This window comes from Pteropus vampyrus, unplaced genomic scaffold (assembly GCF_000151845.1).
Source record: "Pteropus vampyrus isolate Shadow unplaced genomic scaffold, Pvam_2.0 Scaffold77, whole genome shotgun sequence".
Taxonomy (NCBI): domain Eukaryota; kingdom Metazoa; phylum Chordata; class Mammalia; order Chiroptera; family Pteropodidae; genus Pteropus; species Pteropus vampyrus.
Window position 1 is genome coordinate 4580238 of NW_011888858.1, and position 7571 is coordinate 4587808.

General features: G+C 39.2%; 1 pseudogene; it reads left to right on the forward strand.

Annotated features, from left to right (window-relative positions):
- The first annotated feature begins 3191 nt into the window (after positions 1–3191).
- LOC111741393 lies at positions 3192–3310 on the forward strand (annotated as a pseudogene).
- The last annotated feature ends 4261 nt before the right edge of the window (positions 3311–7571 follow it).

Below are 7571 nucleotides of genomic sequence, written 5' to 3' on the forward strand. Positions count from 1 at the left end.
ATTATTATAAAAATCCAGTTGGTATTGGGTGCCCAGATTTCCCACCATCTTCAATGTAGAATGTTTACTATGACAGACATGACTTTTAGTACTTCATAACCTAGTGAGCTGATTTGCAATTAGTGTTATTAACAAGAATATTAGTAACAAAATACATTGCTCTCAATTGGTTTCTGCACAGAGTTCCAGAGCTTCCCAAATAATATTTTGTGAATTCTAGGAGGTCTCTTGTGAAGTAGCTGGCACATATTTTGCTATAAAGCCTTTCTAGTGAAGGAGAAACTAGGCTCTAAAGAGGTTACACAATCTCCCCAAGTTCCACAACCAGCTTGTGGCCAAGCCAGTAAAGCCTTGTCTTACGTCCTGACTGTGGGGATCAGCTCCCTTCTGCTTCACCATTTGGCCCAGATGAGAAAGATTGATGTTAATGAGGATTCCTATGTCAAGCACTAGTGTGATTGGTTTTTAATGGTTTTTATTTTCATCTTACAAGGAAAATAGTATATCCTTCCCTGGCTAAACACTATTTCAGGAAAAGCCACAAACTAGCCCTCTGAGTCCTATTTACAAAACTGAACCCAACATAACTCTGTTGAGTTGGCAAAAACTGATAACCTCACTCCAGCTTCCTTGGCCATGGCCCACAGAACAAGGGTCTGTATTTCTGGATATGGCTGTGCATTCTTAGTTTATCATAGATGGGAGAAGTGAAACGCTCTATAAAAAAATGAGGTGCAGAAACCCTTGGAAAGGAGATAATAAAAGGAAAATGTAAAAGAGAAGAAGGAAGAAGAGAATGTAAAGAGACTAAGAAAATCATAGTGCACGGTGGACCAAAGAGAATAGTGAAGAACCAAGTTTAGAAGGAGGTGGTGTGAAAGTTCCTGGAGGCCAGGGAAGCTAGCAGTACTGAATCTCTACTGTGTGCCATGGACTTACACATCTATTCTCTGGTTGCATTCAATGTCATCATCATGACATCCTTGCAAGGGGATGCCATTCCATATTATATAAAGAAGAAAACAGGATTATTGAGTCCAGGTAACCTGATAGATTCATGCAGCTAAGAAGTGATGGAGTTGAGGCTGAACCCAGATACATCTGTCTTCCAAGTTCATATTCTTTCTACCCTCCCCTCCCCATCACCTACATACTATCTAATCACTACTTGTTTTAGGATGGGTTATTTAGAAGCAGTACCTAAGACAAGTATTCTTGTACAAAGGATTTCTTGAGGAAGAGCTCTCAGGAAAAGGGGAATGAAGGAAATAGGATAGGACAGGGGGAAATACTAAATAAGGATATAGCCTCAGTTTTTCTAGCTTTAGCCCGATCTATCAGGGAACATGAATTGCCCTTCAGAATTCATCCTGCCTTGAGGCAAAGGAATCAGACTTTGGTAGCCCTGCCAGTCAGTCATTGTCTGTGGGCTCGCTGTCTCAGCCAGGATAAAGAAGAGTGTGGGGGACGTAACATCTCAGGGGAGCAGCTGTTTAGCAGAAGGCAGGTATTTGGAGAAGGAAGTGGCTGTAAGCTGTTAGCAGCCACAGCAGCTGGGGGATGGGTGCAGCAGCCCAGGAAGGCAGTCTGTGCAAGGCAACAGCATCTTCTCGACGATCTGCTACCCATCTCTTACTGTGTAAGGGAAGGGAAAGGAGGAGGGGAGACCAGAAGAGAAGGAACCACTGCCCCAGTGGTCACCGAAGTCACTGAACAGCCCACTCTGACTGCCAATGTCAGTTCCAAAGGCCTAAGAGCTGCAGCAGCCAGTCTCACAGCCAATTGGTAGACCTTACACTGGAGCAGATCCTGTGATAATGTGACCCTAGGTCAGCTCCCACCCCAAAACCACTCTTCTCCCCTCAATAGCCCACCTGCCTCCCCTGCAGGTCAAGATTCGATGGATTAGAAGAATCAGGGGACCCAGGACCTTTGACATCACTGTCATCACATTCATATATGTATCACCAACTCTTTCTCCACTCTATCCTCTTTGCTTTTCTACAGTAATTTCATTTTAAAATTTCAAAAGTGATAACTTTGTAATCTCACTAAGCCAAGGATTCTCAAGGGGATTATATATATAATCCATGCCCCCAGACTCCCTCCATCTGCAGAGAGATTCTGAATCTATTAATCTGGGATTTTTTTCAAGTCCCAGGGGCTTTCTAATTGCAGCCAGGATCACTGTACCGGGCATTCCTCTCTCACTTTGGGTCTTTACATCAGAATCGCCCAGGGCATTTAAAAGTACCCGTGCTCTCTCGCTCTCTCGCTCTCTCGCTCTCTCTCACACACACACCCATACCACATACTTCCACATATTGACCCCATCTGTATTTCTAGCCCAGTGGGCCTTACTGCAGAGTTCTTACTAGTTCCCCTGTTGACTCACCTGGACTGGCTTCCCAGACCTGGCCTCAGCAGCCAGGTAGGCCCTGACCCAGCCTGGTGGATGGTTCTCATGCCCTATCCTGATTCATCCTTCCAAATTCTAAAAGCCAATATAGTTGATTCCCAGTATTCCCTGTAGGTACATTCTATAACGTCACTAAAAACATTGAATTAGCAAATACTGAACTATTGCTCCTAGGAGAAACATAGGGTTAGCTTCTTGCATGTTCTGGACACATTTTCAGCAACCAATCAATATATAACCTTGTTTCACGTATATTTTTTAAGACACCTTATTTAATGCATATTATTGATTCATTTACATTGAACTCCCAGACGACAACACAGTAACCTGTGCCTGAACGAAGTTCATTTAACACACCTATGCTTTCTGTAGGGCACGTCATCGACTTCTTGTACTTTCAGAACACATTTGCCACAATGCCTGGGGGCTGTTTTAATCACGAACAGAATGCACAAAAATGCAAAAAATTTGGCACTTTTTATTAGACTATGAAAAGGACGCTTATTGACAGGGTGAGAAATGAAACAAGAAGGCAGATATATCTGAGCATCCATGAATAACTGTGAAAGTGCCATGAATATTGATTTCAAGGTTGCAAATAAATTTAAGCAGGTAGGTGAATTCACAACTGTAGAATTCACAAATAATGAGGATCAACTGTGTAAGCGTCCAGTTCTGAGCGACAGAGATGCCTTGCTATTAATTTAAAAATCTCCACTTTAAGCAAGAGCTTCTAAAATACCGTATAACTCAAATCAAGAGAAAATGCATACACTACGGCCATGCCACCCTGAACAAGCCTGATTCCATACGATCTCGAAAGCTAAGCAGGGTTGGGCCTGGTTAGTACTTGGATGGGAGACCACCTAGGAAGACCAGATGCTGTAGGCGCAAAAAAAAAAGAGAGAGAGAGAAGAGAGAGAGAGAGAAAACACATATAATGTTGTTACCCTTCTCTTTTTTTTTTAAAACTAAGAAATTATTTTCATGGGAAAATACTCATATTTCCAAAGATAATTTAAGGTTGTTGTTGGATTTTTTTTCTGGACCAATAAAACAATAGAAAAAATAATATAGATACGTTGTGTAGATTTTGGCTTTTCACTGGAACAGTATTTTGGAGTAATGAGAAATAGACATATTTGTGGTCTTCATTGTAGATAGAGAGGATTTTTAAAATTTTTTTTTCAAAATTGTATCATTCATTTAAAAAATCAAACTAATGTGTGCCTGTCATATTAAAACAACGGACTCTTTCTAAGTCAGGAGTGTCAGCCTCTGTGTGTCCAGCTGAGATCTGCTAGACAGAGGCACAAACTAACCCTCACCATCATGATTACCTCGAAGACTGAGCAAACATAGAGAGTGGTATCTTTTTCCCATCTCCTAGGTCTGAGCTTGTCCCTTTACCTCTGCTTCAGCTCTGTTGCTACGTCCATGGGTCAAACAGCTTTGCCTTTGGTTCAGAGCTGAGTTGGGCAGGACAGCAGCCTGTGTGCAGCCGAGACATTTGGAAGGCAGTCTGTGTCTTTTACAACACATGTTCTTTCCAGGGCTTGGAATGAAGTTATGCTTTGACACTGCCTTGGATGTTTTTTTAAAGGATGGGCCAACACAAGAGCAGAAGGCACCAGAGTGAGTTCTTAGCGCTGATACTCTGCCCCTTCACTAATGTCAGCATGAACTTAGTCTGCTTCTTGGTGGTGAGGACCTTCAGCCATTATTCTGGCTTCTGCTGGGGGCAGCTTCTAGTCCTGTTTCTTTTTGTGGATGAGCTGAGGGATGGCTGGAGACAGGAAAGAGGGGGCTTCGAGAAAAGTCTGCTACTTTCTCCCATCCTTCCAACTGTGTGGCTGCCTCCAACCTTGGCCTAACAGAAATCCTGGAGCTGACTCTATTTATAGTGAATTTAATTTTCACTCCCACTTGAAAACTTGAAGAGACGCTAAAGAAAAATGTCTTCAAGTTGCGTGTTGTAAACTGATACCCATACTCTTTTCTTTTGGTTGCTTTCTAAATGCAGTTTTCCTCTGAGACTTGTGAAGTCCAATTAATGTAAACCCTGGATCCACTTAACCCTAAGCTGAGCACTCCCATTGAATGCCATCCTGGAATCCTCCAGTGGGAAGTGCGGGAGGCAGGCTGGCTAATGAGGAGCATGGAGGGCTCCCTCTTGAAGCACTTCCAGATCCTTCAGAGGAGTAGCAATGGCAGCGGAGACTCACCAGGTTCTGGTTCAGAGTATTAAATTTGAACAGATTACAGTATGCATCTTCAGAGATGTGCTAACTCAAGACTGACCCACCCATAGGCACATTTAAGGAAGAGAAACAAATTATTTCACTTCTATGCATTCTTTCAACAATTATTTGATTTTTTAAAAATGTTTCAATTTTCTTTTCTTGAGAATGGTAGAATTCAGTTTGGAATTATTTCATTTTATTGGAGTCAAGGGCATCAATTCAAAGCAGAAAATCCTGTTTTGTTGGGTTACTTTCAATCTAAGAGCTTGCCATCAAAAAAAAATCTCATGGAAATAATGTGAGAGTCAACCCAAGTTATTTGGAAGGAAATTAAACTTCCAACATGATTGTTCAACTCTGTGAGAATTAGTTTAACAAAATTTGATTGGGCTTTTCTTATAAATGTGAGTGAGCAGTTCACATGATGAATATACCCTGAGGACCAGTCTGTATCTTCCAGGACCGTGATGAGAGCTAAGAGGATGGGAAAGCTCCTAGGTAATCAAAAACTCCAAACCTGGTCCCCTTCATAGCATCTAGGGGTATATCATTACACTGGCTAAGCTTTCCTTCTCCCTGAAGACACCACGAGCCTATGACACAAAGGCTGGGTACAAAGTTTAAACTGTCTCAAGCCATACCCCCATTAAAAACCAGTGAGTGGACCTGGAGCAAATGAGGCTGAAGGAAACGAAGCGTTCCTGCTGGAGTATCGTGCTCCCACAGGCCACTGCTGGCCCCGGATCCTCAGTCAATCTTTATATAGAAATTTTTGCCAAAGAAGTACAAAGAATGAAGGTTCAGTCTTCCAGACTACTTGCCGTGCTCCTAGATTCACTTTCCTTTTCAGACTCTTAGCAATGATAGGCATATGGCATGTTTTTTATTAAATTTCAAAAGTAAAATTAATACTCAGCTCTTTGGTTTTTATGATTATAAAGCTCTTTTCCGAAGCCCCTAAAAAACCTCAGAGCTTTCTTTGGATCACAAAAAGCTGAAGAAGAGTTTGTTTCCTTTCTTTGGTTTGCCTATTTATGGTGAAAATAATGGAAAGAAATGCCTTTTGATTAAAGAGAGATTTGATTCTCTGTATTGGCTAGCTCCCAATTTTGTCAGCTGTCCATATGGCTTCTGGTGCCCTTCTAATCTGGCCTCTATGGTGAGTTTGGGTGATCTTTTCAAAATGCTGTTGTGACCAACACCTAACACAGTCCCTGACTCAAAGCATGTTCCATAATGATTTGGTAAATGAATGAAAGAGAAAATGAATAGTAGCTTGCAGGTAGCTAATCTCTACTTATTTTTTCTTTAAAAAAAAAAAAAAAACAACTTTCTTGAATTATAATCCACACACCATGAAATTCACCCCTTCAAAGTAAACAGTTCAGTGATTTTAATATATTTATAAGGTTGTACAACCATCACCACCATTAAATTTCAAAACATCTTCATTACCCTCCCCACCACACAAACAAAACCCCAGACCCAGTCACAGTCCCTCGCCATTTTCCACTCTGCTCAGCCCCTGAAAACTGCTAATCTATTTTCTATCTCTATGGATTTGCCTATGCCAGGCATTTCTTTTAAACATATGAGGCCTGTTTTGTCAGATGTCTTTCACTTAGCATGTTTTTAAGATTCATCCATGTAGTAGCCTGTATGAGTACTTTATTCTTTTTTTATCAGTGAATAATATTCCATTATGTGGCCATACCACATTTCGTTTATTTATTCACCCATTGATGGACACTTGGGTCACTTCTATCTTTTGGCTATTGTGAATAATGCTGCTATAAACATGGGTGTACAAATATCTGTTTGGGTTCCCGCTTTCAATTCTTTTGGGTATATACCCAGAAGTAGAATCACTGGATTATGTGATAATCCAATGTTTATTTTTTTATTTTTTATTTATTTTTTTTTTTTGAGGAACCGCAGTACTGTTTTGAACAGTAGGTCCACCACTTTACATTCTCACCAGCAATGCAAAGGGTTTTACTTTCTCTACATCCTGGCTAATACTTGTTATTTTCTGTTTCTTTTTTTGTGTTTTTTGTTTTTGTTTTTTAATAAAAACCATCCTAATGGGCGTGAAGTGATATCTCCTTGTGGGTCAACATTTGTGTCATCTGTCTTTTTTATTTTTTATTTAGTTATCCTAGTCTGTGTGAAGTAGTATATCATGGTTTTTATTTGCATTTCTCTAATAATTAATGATGTTGAGCATCTTTTCAAGTGCTTATTGACCATTTATATATCTTCTTTGAGTAAATATCTATTCAAATTATTTGCCCAGTTTTTAATGGATATGTTTATTTTTTTATTGTTAGTTGTAAGAGCTCTTTATGTATTCTGATATAAGTCCTTTATCTGATATATGATTTGCAAATATTTTCTCACATTCTTTTCATTTTCTTGATGGTGCCCTGTTAAACACAAAATTTTAATTATTATAAAGACAATTTTTTTGTTGTTTTTGCTTTTGGTGTCATATCTAAGAAACCATTATCTAATTCAAGATCATGAAGATTGACTCTGATGTTTTCTTCTGAGTTTTATTGCTCTTGCTCTTACATTTAGGCCAAGATCCTTTCTTAATATCGATATATAATTAACATATAACATTATATTAGTTTTAGGTGTACAACATAATAATATGATGTATGTATGTATTGTAAGATGAGTACCAGAATAAGTTTCATGATATCCATTATCACACATAATTACAAAAGTTTTTTTCTTGTGATGAGAACTTTAAAAATATTATACTCTCTTACCAACTTTCAAATATGTAATACAGTACTGTTAACTATAGTCACCTATAGCCTATGATCCATTTTGTGTTAATTTTTATATATGCTATACCTATATTTAAAAATATATATATTAACCTAAAAATATATCAATCT